Here is a 23488-nt window from a genome sequence, read left to right on the forward strand (position 1 = left end):
CTTTGTTAAGGGTAGTAATTAGTGGAAATCGTCATTTTCCCTATATGAGACTAATACAAACAACTTTAAGCTAAAAAAGAAAGAAAAGAAAAGATTTAAAATGCTTCTTTTAATGTTACGCAAATAAAGTCAAGAAATTAAAACGAAAACATAAAACAAATTTCTAAGAATGAATTGAAATGAAATGAAAAAAAATTGCCAAGTTTATTTTTTTTCCAGAGGAATCTCGTCTTGTGTAATTAGAATGATTTAGATGCTAATATTAACTACTAAAATACGAATAGATAGAAAAAAGATTGTGTTTAATGATCTAGTTCATTAACGTCTGTAAAGAAAAAAAAATCAAACAAAAGAAAAAGCTAAGAATGGATGTCGTTTTTAAAAATCAGTGTAATGATAAATAAGAATAAGAAATAATAATGAGAAAAAGATCAGTATTCATCAGATTTTTACAACTATAAAAACATGAAAGATAAAATTCCGCATTAATTAATCTCAGTTATTGTCTAAAAATGGGAATGTGAACAAATGCGTTAGTTCTGTTTTAAATGATTTTTAAAACGCGTATAGGTTTATAATAATAAGTGTTACAACAACAAGAAATATTTTCAGTGATTTTTTTAATGGTCCTTTTTTAAAATGCTCTTTTACTTGAAATGCAGGTAAACTAGTTACGCTAACAAATATTTTTTACAACTCAAACACTCAAATCTTTACAATTCTTATTCATCCAGTAAGTTTTCTTTTAACAAGTTTTAAAATTCATAGGTAAGTGTTGAATTTTTTATAAATTGGTATTCTGATCCCCGGTGGCTTAGGTATTGAAAAGCTCGCCTCCTAATAAAATGACCCAGGTTCGAACCCCAGTAGTGACTGATTCGAACCTGAAAGTGAAATTCTGTTTCCAGTTCGCATCGATTACAGTTTTAGCATAAAATATCCTCAGTAGCTGACGGATCATGGGTTAGAATTCCCTTGCCGTAAGTACTGGTTAGTTCCATCTAAAGGCCCTCACTGAAGGCTGGTTTGTCCCAATGCTGGATCCCCGAGTTCTCTTGTCTTTTGGAAAGGCATTAAAATTAAGTCCACAGAATTGAACATTGAGAGTGATAATTAGTTCTTCCTTTCAACGTCCTTTATATAAAAAAAATTTCGCTTGTTTTTTCTGAGAATGCTCTGATGAGTTGGCCAAACATTAGTCCATCTTCCTGCAAAGGCAAATAAATATAAAACACTGACTAGGAAAGTGTATTCCAACAACAAAAATTTAATTAAAGATAGCATAGTGAAAAAATAAAATATATAAGTCACATTTTTACAATAAAGTTAGTAATAATCTTTAACCAATAATAATCTATATACTATTAAAAACAGAACCAATTTGAAAAAAAAAGTTCTCCTTTTTTGTCGCAAAAACTATGTTCTTCAGGTACGAATTTCAAAGCTTTGAACTTTCCCGCCATTGGATTATGAATTTAAATAAGATATTTGTCCCAAATAGCTTTCTCAAATTGTTTCCAAATCTGTATTAAAAATAGTTAATCGAAACAAAAATGAATTGGGAGAGTCAAGTTTTTGAAATTGGAAAATGAAGAGACATACCAATAATTTGTGGCAAAAAGTAAAAGTTCAAGAGCCACCGGGACGTTTTAATTGCAAAAATGCTTGTACGAGAACAGTGGTAAAAAGTTTAACATTCTTTGCTTAAAGTTTATAAGCCCAAATAAATTTGAATATATACTGCATCGGTGAAACTAGACAGCGACTAATTATTTTCAACAGAATACCGCCTTCAAACCCAAACTGTTTATGTCAGCATTTCTGGATATCCTAAAAGATTATCTGTTATTAAGGCTGCTCACAGTTAAAAACCACAGTAATAGATATTTTTTATTAAACTCCTTTTAGTGAAAATCCAGTTGCTCAATAAAACACAGTTATTGCTCTAATAAAAAATAATTGAAATATCACTTACTTGTTAAAAAAACAAACAAATGGGTTGTGTTGACTATTACACATATAAAAAGAAAATGACAAATGATTCACTTTCACATTAGGGGGTAAACATAAAAAAATACTATTCGAATACAGACTTTATGAATAAAAAAAATTTTAAAAAAATGACTCGCCTTAATTGCAAAAAAAGTAAATAAATCTAAGAGAAATCATTAAAACACGATTAAAGTTAATTAACCATCCCTTCTTTTTTAAAAACATAAATAAGATTGGTCGAAATATACATAAAAATTGTCGCTCATTATAATATTTTAACATAAGGTTATAAGTTCGAAAAAAAAAGAATAAAAAATATTATTTTAAATAATTTATTTCTTTAAAAACGTAGTTTAAAATTAATTCCTAGTGGGAATTTATTGATTATACTTATTCATTACTAAGCGCACTTCAATAAATCCGTGAAGATAGCATGCATACTTGCATTAAAGTTCTCTTAACGCTGGGGATGAACCATTTAATGAAGGCTGAAACCATTAACTTTTCGCAATAATATTTTAATTTAAGGTATGATTTTCAAAAAAAAAATTTTAAAAATATGAAAGTTCAACCATTAATTTATTTAATTTAAATATGTCGTTTGAATTTGGTTATCTGTCTGAAATTAATTTTCATAACTAAGCCCACGATAAATACAATCCTGGAGATAACATATATATTAACATTAAAATTCTTTTAATGCTGGAGATGAACCATTAAATGAAACGCGAAACCTTTAATATTTTAATTTCTCAATAATATTGTATAATTCAAGGCGAGAATTCGGAAAACATTAAAAAAAAAAATTCAACCATTATTTTAAATACCTTATTTTTTAACTATGTTGTTTTGTTTTTTGAGCATGTAGTTTAATCATAACTGGGCTTACGTTGAATACATACCTGAAGAGAACTTATATAATTGCATTAAATTTCCATCAATGCTGGATATGTAGTTTTCATAACATTCATTCTCTACCATAAAAGGAATCCGTTGAAAATTCCAGAAAATGGAGCCGTTGTCCATTACATGATTCAGTCTGATTTCAGAATTCCTTTTTAACCCTCAGGAGTCCGCCTCATAGGTATACGGAAGACCCACTAGGGAAATGAAAAGGGGGGACAACAGAGAGAATCCCCACTGACTGCAACTGTTAAATAATTCTATTCTAGTTCTCTTTCCTTCTTGAGTGTTGGAAGCAGGGCAATTTATTGAGTTTGATTCATGATGGAAACTAGAATTAATCAGTTTCGTCTTTGTGGTATTTCTTTTTGTTTCTTATGTTAAAATTACTCTTAATTCTTAATAATTGTGAGTGTATACTATCAATGAATAAATGCATGTAATATATATATATATATATACACACACACGCATATATATATATAATNAAATATATATATATATATATATACGGTGATTTTGTAGGATTTATTGAACTTTAGTACGAAGAGGACTTTTATATTCTTAGAAGCAAACTCATCTGAAAATTTGATTAATCAATTTCATTATCTTTTAAAGTTAATATTACTTGTTAAATTTGTGCGAGTTTCATTCAAATCTTACGTTCTAGCATAAACTATAATATTCTGTATTGTAAATCCGAATATTGCTCAGTAAATTACAAATAATTTTTTTCTTTGCGGATAAAACTAGGCAATTTGAGTTCAATACACGGCAGAAACCTGCATTATTCTACAAAACAGCAAATAATGTAAGGAATTAATTTTATTGTACCATTTCAGTTTCTTTAAAAGTAGTTTCATTGCATTTTGTATCTTCTAGCATAAACTAAAATAAAGTATTCTTGTAACAGCCTGTTGTGGGCCACGTGGTCATGGAGGTTAAGGGTCCACAATTTCGTGACCAATGCTATGATTGTGGCAATGCGGTCAACCGTGAGCACGTGCAGCCTTCATTTCCCAGACATCCAGACAGACGTTGAATACGTTGAGACGTTGAGAATTGGAAATATTTAAAAAATGTATATATCTTTTACCTGAAATTTTTATCTACAGTAATATATGTCACAGCGTTACTTTCAAAGCATTTCAGAGTCGTGGAAGTTTGAAGGGAATATGCATAAAAATCATCTTAAAATTGTTTAAAGATTGTGCTATTTGAAATTTTTTTAAGAATCGCAGTGTATTTTATCTAAAACTGTTATCTACAGTAATATTTTATTCCACATAAAAATTCAAATAAAATTCTTATTTTTAAAACCATTCAACAATCACAGTTATAACTTCCTCGCCTATAAAGAATGACAAAGCTAGTTTACTTGCCAAGCAAAAGATCTCATCCACCAGAATTTATAAGCTTCGTACCTTTCTGCAAGTCAGGAGCAGTTTTATGTCCCTTTTTTTTCTAGACTTGAAAAGTGTCATTTTATAGACTTCTTCAAAACGGGAAATGAAGGCTTAACTTGATGAAAGCACTTCTTGCAGTTTCTCATCCTTTCTTCAAAGCAAGTGAACGTTCAACAGCAGGTCTGTCCCGACAACAGTTGCAATTTTATTGAGCTTTGAACAATATGTTACGGCTTTTGTTGGCATCGTAAATTTTTTACGTTCTCTGGCGAGAGTAGAGATGCTCAACAACGTGTTTTGTAGGGAGACACTTCGTATAGTTTTAGTGTTTAAGCGCTGGATAAAAATTTATTGCTTTTATAGTGGTGATAGTGAGTTCAAATTAAGTTTTAAAATTTTTCTTTCTTTTGTATGTAAACTAGAAAAGTGTAATTATATTTTTTTGTTTAGCAAACTGGATTTATTAGAATTTAAAGTTATATTCCAAAACGAAAATAAATATTTATGTTACTTCGTCTTTATAAATAGTGTACTCCCTTTGAAATGAAAATAAATTGAAAGCGCAAATAAAGAATATGTATAACAATAGAATAATTAATAGCACAAGAAGATATGTATAAATTATCATGCCTAATTTACATTAGATGGTAAAATATGTGTGGGGAAATAGTATATTGCACAGCAATTTAATTTAAAAAAAAGGTGAACTAAAAAGATCAATAAAATTTTTTATGAAGCGTAAGCAATTCCTTTATATATAGCCTATTTTCTCTTCATGTAAGAATTAAATTAAGAGTCAAAAATTTTAAACGATTTTAATGGTCAATGATTAGAGCAGTGTATACGAACTATCAACCCATTGAACTGAAGAAACTATACTGACAACTCAAAAATATTACATTATAACATGCAGTGATGTCACCAAATAGGGAGGCAAGAACTTACATAAATTATAATTAAAGATTTTAACTTGTTCTTTTCAATTTATTGTTTCAAGGGTTTATTGTTTCAAATGTTTATTGATTCAAATGTTTATTATTTATTTAATCAAAATTGTTGAATTTTTAGACTTATATTGTTTCTTTGTTCTATTTTCTGCTGCCTGAACCGTCAAATTTATATGGATTGATTTCCTAATAAAGCTATACATGAAACACACACGCATTGTAACATTCCTAACATACACATTATCTTTTAGCAAAATAAAATCAAGTAAAACCTAATGTTGATCGATTATAATTTATATTGCCTTTGTCGAGAATTTTGTTATGCTTATTTTATGATTAACTCAAAATTGCGTTGTGAGTTGTATAATGTAATATCGCAATTTATTCAAGTTACATATAATTTTCACACTTTTAAATACCAATAAAGAACTGAAAATTAAGACCAAAATCGTTACAGTGAAAATATTTTGAAAAAGTATGTTTAATAAAAAAATAAAAAAATTCTTTAAAGGAAGGAACTTTCTTTTCAAATCGCGTGGTTTTTGTTTTTTTCTTTTCAAATATAGTTAATGAAATATTAATAATGAAAATAAATTAATAAAATTCTATAAGTTCACCCTCATTGGCCTTCGATCAATCTCCAAAAGGATTCTCTTTTTGTTTTGTTTTTAAAAGCGTTTATAAATAAATAAGTAGTTAACAGCGTAAGCAAAGCATTTTACTAGAGTTATCAGTAAAGTTGAGCTGTAATTTATCATTTCCACGTCCTAATATCATTTTTTCTATAGACATTATTGCCTTGGTATGGGGTCACGTGAAGTCTAATATTTTTGCTACTCAGCATTCTAAATTGTAAGAGGTGTTCACTGGAAAACATCCAAAACAGATATGCTGCCTTAAAACAACCGTTTAAAACAGTCCGAAAAGTTAAGTGTCATAAATTTCTCTGCTTAAAGTTGATGAGGTTTGCGATGAATTCAGTCAACAGAAACGTAGTGTGTCATTATAACATAATAAATAGAAAAGCTACGTTACCTTGTTAGTTAAACACAAAACAATTCTCCCCAAATCTAACTACGCATTAAGGTGAGTCTGCCTAAGATATCCTGCATTTTGTTTCTAAGCAACATTCGATAACAAAGGATTAAATTTTTTGCATATTATTGCTTCCTAATAATAATTCGATTCATGGAACGATGGAATTAATTAAGATTAATTAAGATAGAAGTTAAAAATAATGATAATCAGAACTATCATTTAGAATTTTATTGACTTCCCTGATGTGTATTAAAAATTGAGTTTATAATCAATACAAACTTTTAAAAGATTCATAACCATTATTTTGGTTCATACTTTACCGCAGTTTTAGTTAAAGACCACACGTGGTGATGACGTGAAAATATATTTCCCTGACATCAGATTTATCGATAAACATGAATTTTATTGATCATTAAATGATCCCTAAAACTATTAATTATCTTTGTTTTCAGTTACACAGTTAATATACTCTAATGACTCTTTAAAATCAAAGGACGCACCTGAGCAGTGGTTCATCTAGATCCTTAAGAGAGAATTCCACAAAATAATTAGGCGCGTTTGGTCGAGTTTATTGTACAAATGTGAGCAATTTGCGATTTACATCTGTGAAGATTTCGAGAAATAAAAATCAACGTATGTGATCAGAGAATTACGGCGAAATATTTAAGGGTAATCAGAGATAATAATGTGTATGATTAATGCGCATCATTTTGGTAAAATTTGCATAATTTGCCAATTTACAGTGATGAAGTCACTTGCTTGAAGCTGCATTGACTCACTCAAAGTTTCAAGATAGTTTAAGATACTATTTGTACAAAAAATAGTTCATTTTATTAGAGTAGGAAGGTGAATTAGAAAAAAAAAGTGGTAACAGCACACTGTTTTTAGCCTCTGTTAGCATGTAAAAGGGTTGAGTTGAGTTGTAGAGTTTAATGCAGGGATGACATATTTCTATTCTTTTTGTGAAAATTTATTCTAGTGGTAGCTATGTTTATGTTTTAATGCATTATTTTTTATTCGTTTATAAACGTATTTTCCACTCCACTACATATAGATGATTTAAAATTCCATATGCATGGTTACAGCTCTTTCGTGGTGAAGCTTTTAAAATGTTTGCAAAATTATACCAAAAGTTCTGAAAGCTTTGGTTTTCAAATGTCTACTACACTATAAAATATTTTGCAAGAAACGTAGTAGTTGGCAAGCCTGTTAATGGAATAAATTCCAAATGAGGATATGCTGCACCAAACAGTGCGTAAATGCGGATCAAAAGTTAAAATGCACAATACAATTTTAGTTTTGTAAAATACACGAAGGCAATAAAATGATTAATAGCGAGACAAGTATTTTTAAAAATCAGTATAATCCAATAAAAGGCGTAGTTTAATAAAATACGTGAAATAGGTAAAACGGTTAATAGATAAGAGTGAATAAAATCAGCAAAAACAGTTATATACAATATAAAATACCAATAGCTCTCTGAAGGGAGAAAATGTTATCATTATGAATTTTCCTTAACAAATCCTTCATACATAAAATATTGCTATTAAAAAATATAAGACAAAGTTGATTAAAACAGGAACAAATGGTTTAAATGTGATGAAGCGTAAGTAACGCGTTACAATTGTCGCATTTGGAAGGAGGTTCTCCGAATGACAGTTGTAGATGGGTGAGTCAAGTGTGGCCGATTCTCAGAGGAGTAAGCTTTACATCTGCATTATGTAGATGTAGTACAGGTACGGCTTAATTGCACAATATCCAAAGTAGGATATGCTGCGTCAAACAATACCTCAAAGTAGATCAGGTGATAAAATATACGCTATAATTTTTATCTTCATCAAATACCTTAACCCTACTTAATAATTATTGCTAACTCTTTCTTTGAATAATTTGTTTTTTGTGTTTACAATTATAATTTTACAAGCTTGTAAAAGCAATTCAAATTAAATTTAAAAAGTATATAAGTATAAAGAGTTGGTTATATGTCTACCTTTTTTTCTTATCTACAAAATAACAACATTAAAAGCGCAAAAACACGTGTTTCAGACCTCACATTCTTCTCACAAATCATAATTCATCTCACTATTTCGACTCCGAATTCTTAACTGCAGCTTAAATGTCCTGTAATTTTCAGCCCCACCGCGCTTGTTGAAAAGTTCGAGGATAATCGCTCACTGGTCGATTATGTTAACGCATAATGATTGCTCACCTTTGAAGAGCAAATTATCAAAAAAATATAAAAGCGCAGAAATAAATCTATAGAGAAGGGGAAAAAAATCAAAGACCTCTTGTGACAGACAATCAATATTTCGAGAACAAGTTTTAATGATCTTCCAATACTGATGAAGGCTCATTCGTAAAGTTGAATAGCAATTCATTGTAATCGGCAAGAAAAACTAAGCCCTAGGTGAGAACGTCTTTTGACCCTGAAAGTTTGCGTTTCATTTAGAAAATAATGAGGATTTGATAAGGAATTGAACATCAAAATGGAAGATTAAGTCAATCTCTAAGTAGGGATATCAAAAAAACCGGTTTTAAATCATCATTTGATGATTGTTGGAATTAACGCATTTAATTGAGCGGATTTTTGTAGGTAAAGAATTAAATAAGATAATTCAATCTATGTTATATCTATTTAAACTAGGAAAAAGTCAAATGTAAGTACATAAAGACATTACATTTTTCCGGTTAATCAATTTTTAAACTATTTTTTCTCTAATTAAATAATCAACCTTACTTGTTTGTCAGGGCTCTATATTTTTTCGACCCTAGCATGTAATTTTGGTTAGATCTGATGGCATGATCGGCGTAGGAGCACGTACACTTTCGAACCATACCAACAAAAGGACTCAAACAGATTGCACCACAAGAGAGCTGTTTGAAATAACTGTTCTGTGTTAAATAAATATGTGTAAAATTTTATAGTTTAATATTGTAACTTTTTTTACAGTTTCCTTTGAAGCAATTTTGAAGTTCAAATTCTATGTCAAAACAAAATATAAAGCAAAACTAAATACAGTTAAGTCAATAACAGTGAAACTTTAAAAAAAATTTTATAATGGAGGAAAAATCTTAATGTTATTTCATAATACTCCTCATTTTAGTTAAGAGTATTTTTTCTTTAAACTTCACCTTTTAGATCACAATAAAACAATCATCTGTATTTAGAGTTGACGCTATTCAAAACGACAGAATAAAAATACGTAGAACCCTCTCTTAATACCATTATTCGTACCTGGTTCAAAAGATATCAGAAGAAAAGGAGCGAGATTTAAGCCTATTGATCTCTCTTAATGTAACATGCTATTAAATCATTATCAACATCGATTCTTATCGAATTAGGATGTAAATTCAACTTAGTAAAAAAGGAAGACATTGTTTCATGCATGTGAGGCATACACTTTCATTGATATACTCTGACAATATTGCTATTGCTTGACCAATTCGACATATTTATATCTTTTAGTACTAACGCAGGTACTAATCATTGCATTATTTTGGTACTAGCTTAGGCTCAATGACTCAAGAGCAGGAACCATTTTAGTATACCAAACTTAAACAATAAAGTGTAAACAAACTAACGGTGCAACCAAATTTGCATCGATAAAATAGAAAATATCACTAAGGTCCTTCAAATTCAAATAAACGAAGTTTATGTAAACGAATACACTCGTAAGATGATAATGTAGTTTCTTTTGCTAAGTTCTTACAAAGCAGCACACATTGTTAAAGTAATTTAATGGCATACATTTCGATCGCATGCAAAACATTTTTTAAAATAAAGTCAAATTGATTTGGAGTTCTTCACAAAATAGTAGTACTTGAGTAATATATGCATTTGAGATGATTAAAATGTAATTCATATTTAAACAGGTTCTGTTAGACAGGACAATGGTAATATAATTAGGGAAAATGACAGTATTTAATCAAAATAATATGTTATAGTTTAAAAATGTAGTTTAAACGATGTAAATTGGCCAATTTTTAGCTTTTATAAATTAATTTTTCAAATTAAATGTATGAGCTTTAAGCAGAAAATAATACCCTCGAGTAATTAGAGAATATGTTAGAAAATATTTGATTTTAGAGAATTTGTTAGAATTACATTAGAATAATTTAAAACAAAAAACGCCCTAGGAACAAGGTAAATAAGCTCCCCAATGTAATTTTGCTTCTTAATTCATAAAAGAAATGAATTGGGAATATATATATTTTCTTTTTTGAATACTTCATGAAACATTTTCAGATTGCATTGCGTATTTAAAAAAAATGTCCTCGGGTATTCTATACTCTATATCCATGTTCAATCTGTAATTCCACCTAAAAGGTAATTTATATCATCTATAATTCACCCTAGTTAAGCTCTATCAGATCATAGCTGTATCGACAATGTGCCCCAACCTTCCCTCACCGCAATTACTGCCCTTTCGAAGGGGGCAGTAATTCGCAGGGCAGTGCGAGTCTCTACGGAAATCACGTTTTGCCTTTGTGAACGCCACTTACTCCTTTACGCAATCTATATCCTCATGTCTGTAATCCGGGGCCTTAGCAGCAAGCCTTTGCTTACCATTTAGGCCGGACAATCGTCTCCACGTCCGAGTATTATTCCATCTATAGACAGTATTGCCTTGGTATGGGGTCACGTGAAGTCTAATATCCTTGCTACTCAGTATTCAGTTTGAGTTTCGCGTGTATGTATGTGTACTATTGCACTGATCAATATTGCGATTCTCTGCAAACAGTGCCTCTGCAGATTGGCTTCCCCTGTTTCAGCTTGGGTGCTTGAATGGCCATTCTACAGCTTTCGTAATATTGCCGCAACTGAAAAGTGGTATGCTTTCGAATTGTTTTCGAGGATAGGTTGTCAGTCATGGTTACGTGGGCCAGACAAATCTGAGAATGGAACTTTTCCCAACTTACGAAAAATAGAAAAGTGAAAGGATTTTGAATTCATGTTTCTGAGAATAAAATATAGCTTTTGTATAATATTTTTAGAATGAAGGGACAATATTAGGTGTTTCTTAAATGTTAAATAGTTGATACATAGTTGACTTTCGAATACCAATGTTCAAGATTTGAAATTTTTTAACTAACACTGAAGATAGAGGAAGTTCATTATCAAGCATAGATGAAACTTGTTTTCTGGAGAACCTTAGAGTGGTACCAACTAGCATTTGCGTACATGAAGTGTAAAACCATCACGTGAACCTCTCACAGTTAGCCGGGAAAACCAGGGGATTATAACTTATGAACTTTAAACTGATAGAAACATTTTACATCACGTTGTGAGTGGGAGCCGGGACTAGCATACGAATCTATCAGCTGGCAATGGGATTTCGACCTGAGTTGACTCATTGGAAGGTTAATAATTAAGCCACTGAGTTACAGCGGCTCTTAATATGTTGTAATGATTTAGAGCTTATGCAGTACTTAAATTTAGTCCAAAGTCCGAAAGAAGAGCTGTCTGCATCAAACAAAAGGTTTTAAAACAGATCTGAAGATAAAGAATGTACTACAAATTTAGCCTCGTAAAAGAAACTTAGGAATATTTCAAATTTAAAGTAATTAATAATCATTAATTTTCAGTTTAAAAATTATGACTACAAATAACAGTTTCAAAAAAATTCTTGCACTTAGTATATAAACCTTAATTAATTTTATTAAATTTATATAAAGTTTAATGGCATACGATGCAAAAGAGGGTAAACTACGCCGATCAAAGCTAAAGTGAAACTGATCTAGATCAGTATGACGATGGTGATCGCCATTATTAGCATATAGGGGTAATATTCATGAATTTTCTTGGCCGTTACCAATACATCTTGATTATGGATGAAACAAAATGATAAAAATCAAAATGACATGAATAAAAATCGCTTAAGTAAAATTTGATTTTTGAGATATAATAGATAAAGGCCATTACCACATTAGAAAGAAAAGCATATCCCCAAAGGGATGAATACAAAAACACTCTCCTACATCGAGAGTCAAAGTTAACATTCTTATTAAAAAGTGATATTTTTAAAACGGTTATAACGGCTGGGACTGGAGTGTCCTAAGGGCATGAATGCAGTTGCTCCCAACGGACACAGGAGAAGCATGGATAGGAGATCCAAAATTGGCGAATTATCAATATATAACGTTGTCAAAACAAAGCCAACCCCGCATAATCAATATTGGGTTTAAAAAATACTTTGGTGATCACCGATTCGCCAACAAAACTGTGGGAATTGTTACAACCATGCAACTGTAACAGAGTTGCGGTAAGAAAGTTAAGAATTAAAAGGTTATAAATAGATATTTGTTTTCGATTAGGCACGGCAGTGAATTAATGAGTCAAAATTAGAATTGAAATAAAAAATATCCGTTACCTTGATCTATAAGAAAAGAGTAAATTATTTTTAGGTTCACTTTAAAATAAATATTAACTTATTGATTTAATTTGAATATAATTCTATTAATAAAATAAGTTTAAGTAATTAAAGATATTTTAAAAAGTAGTAAATATGTAATGCCAGTTGTGGCATCACATATATAGGAAATATGTAATGCTAAACCCTAAGGTTCCATGGAAAAATCTCAGGGGTTTCATGAGTTAGGATTTTTTTCCGATGGTGATTTTTTGAAACCTGTAATAAATTTTTATCCTACCGATTATCCATTGTTTATTAAAATTATTTTTATGAAATTATTTAGATAAAATTTCAATAAAATTGAAAAAAAATTAAATATATTATTTTCCAGTGACAAAAGATTGAATAAATTGCTAAAAGATATGCATTTACAAATTATTGCCCCAGTAATTCTCACCAAACTTTGAAATTAAAACAAAATCAGGATTAAAGAACTGGTTTCCTCTGATAATTCTTCTTATGATTTATATCAGTTCGTTTTTAACTATTATAATTAGCTAATTTTATAAAATTTCTATTAAAGCTGCAAAAACAACTATACTTAACTGATATAGCAAAAAACACAATTTCTACAAATTTGCAAATTCAACTGCCTAACATAAAACCTAAATTTAATACTAATTTATCAAACAATGAAAGAATAGCATTCACAACAAATGTTTCTGAATACATCTACCAATGAGCGTTTTTTTCAAAATCAGGGTTTCACCAAAAAAAAAAAAGCTCAATAGCTTAGGGTTCCGTGGCTAAAAAAATTGGGAACCGCTGATCTAGATAACTGATTAAATGGTATCGTAAACTTAGTTTGACATAAAGAACGAAAAATTATCTCTAGATCTGGGTATCTCTTTACGTTGTGATCTTGTTCTCACTTTGCCAAAGCAATCCATCAAAAGGAACATAGGGCAGAAAGTTTAATATTTTGAATATGATAAAAAGTTGCATCTACAAAAAATTAATTTCGTCATTTTGAATTGAGAAAATAACTATACAAGATCAAACTAAATGTTTATACAATTCCTCGTTTTTATAAGCCTGCATTAAACTCAGTATTATTAAAGTAACTAACAACAATTTAGCGCATTTCATGATTTAATTTTACGGAGATTTAAATGCATATAAGTAGCAATTATCAAAGTTGTATCTGATACAGGCACATTAATAATATTTATTCACCTCTGGCAATCAAAGTTTTAAGCTTTTATATCTCATAGACTAAGTCACACCTATGGGTAAATTCTTCTAATCGCTTGTAAAAATATCAAAACAATGTTACATTTATTTATCAGGTTTCTAATTAAAAATATAATCTCTCGAAAAACTTGCGCATTCTCATTCTCTTTGAGAAATTTGATATTATTTAAATACAGTTAGTCCATAATATGATCCCAGGTCCATAATATGATTAACATAGTCCATAATATGAATAATACAAAACAGGTCCATAATATGATTCCATCATAGCTGCTAAACCTCTAGATGGCACAAACCTAACATATGAACAGATATTCCATTCCGCAGATTGCACGTAAAAAAATTTAGAGAAAGTCACATAAATTCTCATCATGAATACAGGCCTTTAACTAGTGCAAATTTCCTTACACAGCAAAGTTAAATAAAATTTTATGCATATCAAAGTAGTCTTTTTTTTTCAGGGTAACGTCAGGGGAACAATCAAGAACTATAATTTAAATTTCACATAGATTATTTTATGAGTATGAATAAAGTTTTTTCTGCGAATTCACCTTTGGTATTGAAATATTTCAAGCGTAGACGCATATTTAAAAATATCGTTGATGAATTTATTAACTAGTTTTATACATCATATGTGGGACAAAACCATATAACCACTTATATCTCATTAATTATCTAAACTTGTTCATTGGAGGTTCATAAAAGTTCCGTATAAAATGGTAAAAAACACCATCGTTTTCTCTAACTTCTCCACAACGCAAGCTAAACTAGTGGGCCACCAGATGTGACGTCACGACTGAGGAGATAGCGCGTAAGAAGCAATTGTATGAATCAAAAAATTGTTGCTAAAATTAAAGCTTGATGTTCTAAAAAAAAATTCCATCAATCCCTTTCCAGAAGTACAAAAAAGACGATGTCTTCTAAGATAGTCAATTATTAAAACCATAATCTCTTTATGAAACTCAAAAAGTAAATAAAGACGTTTAATAAACATAAAAGCTTTACATAGCCTCAATCACTTAAGGAAAATTTATATTGATTAACTGCAATCAATTCACGAAATAATTCAACTCCTTCAGAGAGCAAACTTTTAATACAACTCCATCTAACCGATTAAACCCCTCAAGGGTATAGATATAAAACATACGAAATGGAATAACACGCTGATATTCCGGAGAAAAAGTCACATAAATTCTTGTCTTGCATACAGTCCTCTCACTAATGCATACCTCCATGCATATCAAAGTAAAGAAAAACTAGAAGAGACTATTCAAGGTTTCTTTTTTGACCTTTTTTTTATTTTAAGTTTGCTTTTTCTATGTAAGATCGATGTTTTGTTTTCTTAAAGTCCTACTGTAGACTTCAGGCCTAAGGGTACTACCCTATTTCGAAGTAGTACTGTTGGCGGCCGTGTGCGATTTTTTATCCTTTTTTTTTAGAATTCATGACTTAAAGTTTTTTTAGACTTTTCTTTTAGGATTAATAATTTTTTTGTGCTTTTCCTTTTAAAAATGTATTGTTCTTTTTTTCTTGTTGTATATGTTGAAGTGAAATAAAAGTTTTCTTTCATTCAATGTTAAATTTTTATCTTTTTGTTTTACTTTCTATTCACATTCTTATAAAAAAGAATATTGATGTTTGTTCCTACATTTTACTGTAATATATTGATATATTTTATAGAATAAATGTATCATAAATTTAAATACAAAAACAAGTGTAAACACACTGTATTTATTTCAACCAGAATATAAAGTCATTTTTAAGGAAATGCATGCAATTAACATTTCCTTACAAAAAGAAAGCCTTTGTATATAATATTTATTGAATTCTCTTTCCCAAGGATAATAGACTAAATAAAAGTGATTCCAAAGAAGAATAGAGCGTTTTCATATATTTACTTCTTTACAGAAGTAAACATATAGTAAAAATAATTATGCGCTAATAAAGTAATTATTGTTTATCAGTTGTACAAGCAATCGTATCTAAAATAACCAAAATAAGATGAATTACGAAAATAAATTATTGTACGAAGTTTATAACAAATTAAATTTTAAATCTTTTGATTTCTGAAAGGATGCTGTTGTTCTAGTTGTTCTAGTTCATTTACGTCGCACTAGAGCTGCATAATGGGCTACTGGCCACGGTCTGGGAAACATCCCTGAGGATGATCCGAAAACATGCCATCACAATTTTGATCCTCTGAAGAGGGGATGGCACCCCTGCTTCGGTAGCCCGACGACCTGCAGTCAAAGTCGAGCACTTTAGGGTAGAAAAGTTTAACGAGGAACATTACCGCACACCCTCGGCTCCTACGCAGACTAATACAAGTGGTCACCCACCCGCACATTGACCGCAGCCAGTGATGCATATTATACGAAAACAAAGAAATAGTCTACAGTGCTATTCATTTTATACTTAAATTTTTTTTTTAAAAATTTAAATTGTTCGAAAATCAACAAATATAACTTTTAATGTAAAAACACAATTAAGCATTCCTATTTCGTAATCTCCACTTCGACCTCATCTAAATAGTTGGTTCTTTTTATGCTTAAAAATGTGAACTAAATTTGTTTTTAGAAATTCTTTTTATTATCTTTCTTATCTCTTAAATATATTCACATAATCATTTCTTCGTTATATTAATAAGAGTAAGGATGAGGTGAAAGAAATTAAAACATATTAGGAAAGTTTAGAAAAGTGTTTTCCTTCCACGAAAGTACTTGAAACAAACCCCTATAATGTGCTCGAATAATTTTTTTTCCTTTCAAACGTTTGTTTATCAGAATTAAGCTTTTAAGTTTATGGAAGCAAATTTAACAAAAACTTCAACAACAAAAAAATAAATAAATAAATAAAAATAAATAAACATTTGGAGCTGTTGTGGGATTGAGCATTCGCTTTCCATTGAGATGACCCGAATTCAAACCGCGGTAATGGCTGGTTGATATGAACTCCGCACCCGGCCCGCATCGACGACAGTGCTGACGTAAAATATCCTCAATGGTAGTCGNTGTTATGATTTGGTAAAAATATTTTTTACAATATGTATAGTTTAAGTATTGTACAAAAACAAAGAAATAGTCCACAATGCTTTTCCTTTTATACTTAAACTTTTTTTCTTAAAGTTTAAATTGTTCAAAAATCAACAATTATCACTTTTAATGTAAAAACACAATTAATCATTCCTATTCCTTAATCTTTACTTTGATCTCATCTAAATAGTTGGTTCTTTTTATATTTAAAAAATGTGAACTAAATTTGTTTTTAGAAATTCTTTTTATTATATTTAATAAGTTTTAACTCTTAAATATATTCACATAATCTTCTTCGTTGTATTAGTAAGAGTAAGGTTGAGGTGAGAAAAATTAAAACATATTAGGATAGTTTAGAAAAGTGTTTTCATTCCGCGAAAGTACTTAAGACAAACCCCTTCAATGTGCTCAAATAATTTTTTTCCTTGCAAACGTTTGTTGATCAGAATTAAGCTTTTAAGTTTATGGAAGCAAATTTAACAAAAACTTCAACAACAAAAAAATAAATGAATAAATAAAAATAAATAAACATTTGGAGCTGTTGTGGGATTGAGCATTCGCTTTCCATTGAGATGACCCGAATTCAAACCGCGGTAATGGCTGGTTGATATGAACTCCGCACCCGGCCCGCATCGACGACAGTGCTGACGTAAAATATCCTCAATAGTAGTCGGATCATGGGTTAGAGTCCCCTTGCACTCAGGATAACCGATGAAGGTTTTCAAGATTTCATTTCCGTGTAACGCAAATGCGGGTCAGTTCCATCAAAAAGTTCTCCATTAAGGTAAATTTCGCCCTATAGTTCCTTTGTCTTCTGGATTGTGTAAAAAAATTACAAACCTACAAAATTGAACATTGGTAATAGTAAACTCAACGACTGTTAAGCGACCGTTATAAAATAAAACAAAAATAAGACGATTAACTGTAAGAATTATTTTTTGGTTAATATTTTTTTATTGATTATTTTCCATCAAATCATATTGTACAAAATTCTGTGCTAAAGATTTTCAATTTATTACAAACAAAGCACATATGTCCATTAATTTTGAAAATGCGTTTTGCTGAAACTTCCTTGAATTTATAATTCCATGTCTCTGGAAAAGTTGGGGACCATTGCTTTTAAGCAAAAAAAATTTTTTTTTGAAGTATCAGTGCATCAGAAGCATCGAAGTGTGTATAAACACTACTGTGTTCGTTTTCAAATAGTAGGAAATCTCCAAGAACACTCTTGATCATAAACGCATCAGTGAACAAGGGAAAAGGATGGTAAAATGTATATGGTTAACTGGAGACATTTTTTCAGGCCTCTAAGGTCAACTTCCAGCGTTAAATAGAGTCATTAGAAGAAAATTACAACCATTAAAAACAAATGAAGTGATCGAGGGTCAAGGTGATATAACGGCATTGGTCATTTCTGCCGAGTTTTATTTTGTATGCTGAGATGTTTGCCAAGCTGGTTTTAATTCTAAGAAAAATGTATACGGACTATTGAAGTTGTTTTTATAATTATATAATGAAAAATTAATATTTTTTTTCTTTTATGAATTATGAATTAACTTATTAAAGCAAGTTTTTGGCTCATGAGTCTTCTTTTTTTGGTTATATCGCACCTGGAACTAGGCTTTAATAAAAGTAATTCGATTAAAATATAAATATCAAACAACTAGATAAACTTTTGGCATATAAATAACATAATTTAAACGATTTATACATTACTATATCTTTCAATTCAAAGAAACATTGAGCAATAAATTAAATGAATGAATAAATTATTTAAAAAAATTGTCAAGAATTATCTTTGGATTATATATTTAAGTGTAAAAATAATTAATTTGCTAAATAGCTCCAGGCATGTGCAATTCATTGAAAATAAAATAAACTTTTAAGGACAAAACTTTAGCCAATAAGCTGACTAAATCATTGACATATTTTATGCTTCTTCAGTCCCCCTGCCCCGAATTTTAAGGGTCAAACTTCCCTATTCTTTGAATATAATAGTTTTTTTTTATCTTAAGAAAAATAGTTCTTTATCTAATTCTGCAATGTGAAATATCGTCCTTGCTTACAGTTTACCACTCGAAACATTGTATCTTAGTATGAGATATTAGTGAGTATCTTTTGGGCAGTACTAATATTTCTAAAAGAGTAATATTACTAAGTATCTTAGTGCGCAATTTCATTACGAAACAAGCAAGATACGAAGGCTTCGTCAATGGAGTGTTCGCATCCCAATAAGGTGAGGCAGGTTCGAATCCCAGTGGTGGCTGGTTGATATGGGTTCTGCTCCCGGCTCTTACTGATCACAGTGCTGACGTAAAATATGCTCAGTGGTAGATGGATGATGTGGTGGAATCACCTTGCCGCCAGGCCAACAGTGGGAGGTTTTCGTGAGTTTCCTATCCATGTAACGCAAATGTGAGATAGTTGCATTCTCCACAAAGGCTAGTCTGATGCAATACGTGACCCAGGATTTCCTTTGTCCTCTGGGTTTGGTTCAAAATTACAAGACCACTGAATTAAACACTGATAATCATAAACTCAAAATTGGGTCGGCTGTTTAATGTCAGTTATAAAAGTATCGTATTGAGTAGCATTACTAACTATTACTAAGAGAGTAATATCATTTAGTATCTTAGTGCGTAATGTTACTAAGTATCCCATTTCGTATTATTAATAAGTATTAGGCGCGCAATAGGACTAAGTAACTAAGGGAGTAATATCACTTAGTATCCCAATGAGTAAGATTACTAATAATCTTGTACATAATATTGCAAAAAGAAGTATTATCAGGATCATAGAAACATTTGTTCAACTAAATATGATTAACTTCCAGAAAAAAAAGCCACAAACAAAAAAGAGAAATAAGAAAAATAAAAGGAAGGGATATCATTAGGGTTCTCAAGGTGATGGTTACCACTTCCTAAAGATGAAAAAAACCCTAAATATTGATTAAAGGGAAATATTTTTGAAGATTATAGAATATATAACTTCAGAGTACTATAAACATAGTTAAAAAATGCCATAAATTATTAAAAGATTGTTAGCATGCCGTTATTGTTACCTCTAAAACTGATTAATTTTTCACGTTGCAAAAACTATTGAAAAGATAAAACATACTGAATTCATAACTATTTAAGTCTTTTTTGCTGTTCAATAATATTAGTATAGCAAAGTTAATTAAAATTTGGCATTCATTCAAATAACAGCTATTACAAAGCAAGTTAGAAAAAAGTTCTTAATGAAAATGAAAAGAAAAAAAAATATTATAGCATTTTGTTATCAAACAACTTTGAAAATGAGAACAAAGAGTACATTTCAAGTTTGCATTCTGTGTTGACAGCTTTTGAATGGGTCCAAAATTACTTACTTGGTGGGTATTATTATAAAAGCAATTTTAGAATAATTTTGTCATGAGAAGTTTCTTCAGTGAAATAGACATACTGTAGCTAACTGACATCCAGCCTTACTATAACCCCAATAATACACTGATGTTAAATTTGAAGTTACAGAACTTCATTACATTTTGAAATAAAAGTCCAAAATAATTAATCTTTTAAAAGAAAGATATAATATCCTCGGGGCAGTTTTTGAACGAAGCTTCAAGACAGTCAACATCACGCACGGTTGTACAAAATAAATAAATAAATAAAATGAAGAAAAAAACGAAATCACACTTTGAAATAAAGAAAAAATGTAATGAAGAAATGAAAAAAAAAACTGTCCTTATCATTGTGTGTCAAAGAAGTTATTTCTTTCCTTTCTTATCTTAAAGAGATCATTATGAAGTGGCCCGAACCAACGGAAAGGGAAGAAAAACGTAGCCTAAAAACGTTCGAATGTTCCAAGGTAAATGAAACGTTTTTGATAACAGCTTTTTTTTCCTTAAAATATCCCGACAGGAATCAAACTGTTTAGAAGAAAAGAAAAGATATAATCCCTATTTTATTGTACTGAAAATAGAGTAAGCCATTTATATAAATAAAAAAGAAAAGAATGAAGAAAGGAAGAAAAAAAAACAATGGTTTATTATGGCTCTAAAACTTTATGACTTGAAAATAATCAAGCGCAGGAAATATTTATATTTTGCAAAATGTATTTTAGCTCAAAATAAGTTACGCCATTAACTAAAGAATTTAAATCTAGAATATAAGTTGGTTGGTTTTCAAAAAATAGCTACGAAGCAATCAAAATCGTACAATAAAATTGCAAAATTTTGCGATTTAAAATAAAATGACATTTAAATGAGTTTTTGAACAAAAAATTTCACTTATGTTTACATCATCATTTTTCATTGTTTTTAAAAACAAATTCGAACGCAACCATTATATATTGTTTTACAAAAGAAAAAAGAAATGCTAGCTGTCAAATTAGTGTACGCTTTTGCACAAGTAGTGTGTTATTTAGTATTATCCAGTCCCGTATTTCATAATACAATCGTATAGTTTCGATAAAAAAGCGCTGTAATATAGTTCTGTTGCAGCTTCAGCTATAAGAAAAATGTCAATTGCATATCAAATCGTCTAATTTCAAAGTTAAGCAACTTGACTGAAATGCAAACAGAACTGTCAGTTTTAAACTTTTAGAAGATTTAATACTGCAGACTTATTTGTAGAATAAAACAGTCACATTGAACAATGAATTTAAATTCGTAAGCATTTTAGTTGAATCATTTTGGTATTTTCTAGTATTAATACGCGATTTTAAAAATATAATTTCTCCAAAATATAGTTACGAAATGTTTATTTTCTAACTTCGTTAGATTTACTGTTTAGAATAATTAGGGAAACGAATTTGATGTGATAAATTCACGTGGAATATTGAGCAGAAGCATAATACTTATCAAATTGCGATAGAACAATAACATTCACAAGATTCCGAATTAGTTTCTTAGACATTTATAAATAAATTTAAAAGTTGAAGCCACGCTACAGCAAAAAGTTTAAGTACTAGTTAAATTAATGAGATTATCGTTTTCTTTTATTATTTTCAATTGAATTTATAAAGCTCTTTATAGTCGTTTGATTATTTCTTTTATTTTAATTCTGTGAAATGCTAAGACTCTAAGATAGTACTTTTGTCATCAAGACAAAATTACATTTTGCAACCTAAATTATGATTTATTTTAATGTTATAATTTCTCGCAACTTTTCTTGTATTGAAATTTGCTTATATGCTTATTGAAATACATATTTATATGAATGACATGCATCATTACTTCTTCTTAGCAGAGAGTTTCAAAAAGAGCTATCAATGCAAATTTTATTTTTAATTCCTTGTTTATCGACGAATTTATAATATTACAGAATGAATTTGCGTAAATAAAACTGTGATAGAAGCACCTTTTTACGTATAATAGAACTAAAATCTAAAATAAAATATTTGAAATTGATCAGCATATTTTATGTTTCTACATACAAGTAAAATATGAAATAATTTCAAAATATTAACATAAATTCAAACAATTTTATCTTTATTAAATAATTATTATTAGAATGAAGCAAAACAATCTTTACTTTAGAATTAATCCCACTCAAAATTGGCATGTTATTTTCTCATGTTACAAGTACAATTATCATCCTTGATATAATTATTCAGAAATAAAATAAATATGACAGAGTTACTAAAGTGTTATCGTAGAATATCAACTTTACAAATGTATCAACTAACAGCTTCCTTTTAATGTTGGTAGAGGGCGTGGGGGCTCCTCGGGAGAAACTTTAAGAAAGGCGTCGTGGTGACGTCAGACTGGATCATCCTTACGTAATTAAGGGGTATAGTTCGTTCACCAGGAGTTGGTACTAAAAGAAGAAATTTGAGAGCTCACAAAACAAAAGAAGATCTACAGTATCGAAAAATAGTGCTCACAATGGAAGATAAAACTACACCCGGATAAGTGCCAAATGATTATTTTCAATAGTAAAAAGAAAGGCAGAACTATTCGTGATATTGTCCTCTACAAGCAAATCATTAAACCCACAAAGAGGGCAAAATATCTAGGAGTCACTATCACCTCTAATTTAAGTTGGAAACAACACATAAATAACATTATAAAAAAGCGAATGGTGCCTATTGGGCCCTCAACTCCATATTAAACTCGAAATCATCTTTAGACTTAAAATCCAAGCGCACTCTCTATCTAGTGGCAACTAGGCCAATCCTAACCTATGCCTGCCCCGCCATTAACACTCTAAGTGATCATTTAAAAAATAAACTCTCTATGGCAGAAGGGAAGATTATTAGAAGACTCGTCGGAGCACCTAAATGCATTAGCAATAATAATATAAAAAGGGATCTTAAAATTGATGACATCAACGTCTGTATGAAAAATTTAAATAAAAATTTCTACGATGAAGCAAAAACCTGTACCACCAGCAATTTTAACTCACTCCTAGATATAGAACTAATTGACGACAACACTAAATTTTGCCCAATCACTGCCTTTTTCCTTAGGGATATGGTGTTGCTCTAGCACACGAAATACACTCAGCCCCAGCCGACTCACACGAACCCCCTCTCGATTTTTTGGTGCTCAGCACCCCCTCTTCCTCCCATCTCCGTTCCTC

The 23488-nt window shown here is 30.1% G+C and overlaps 1 long non-coding RNA gene across 1 annotated transcript; it reads right to left on the minus strand.

Annotated features, from left to right (window-relative positions):
* Positions 1-603: 603 nt before the first annotated feature.
* LOC139425597 (uncharacterized) lies at positions 604-22556 on the minus strand. Its single transcript, XR_011636795.1, has 2 exons — positions 22439-22556; positions 604-1208 (listed from the first exon to the last, which is right to left on the minus strand). It is a non-coding gene; the product is annotated as an uncharacterized lncRNA (long non-coding RNA).
* Positions 22557-23488: the final 932 nt, after the last annotated feature.

Source organism: Parasteatoda tepidariorum, chromosome 5 (assembly GCF_043381705.1).
Source record: "Parasteatoda tepidariorum isolate YZ-2023 chromosome 5, CAS_Ptep_4.0, whole genome shotgun sequence".
NCBI classification, from domain to species: domain Eukaryota; kingdom Metazoa; phylum Arthropoda; class Arachnida; order Araneae; family Theridiidae; genus Parasteatoda; species Parasteatoda tepidariorum.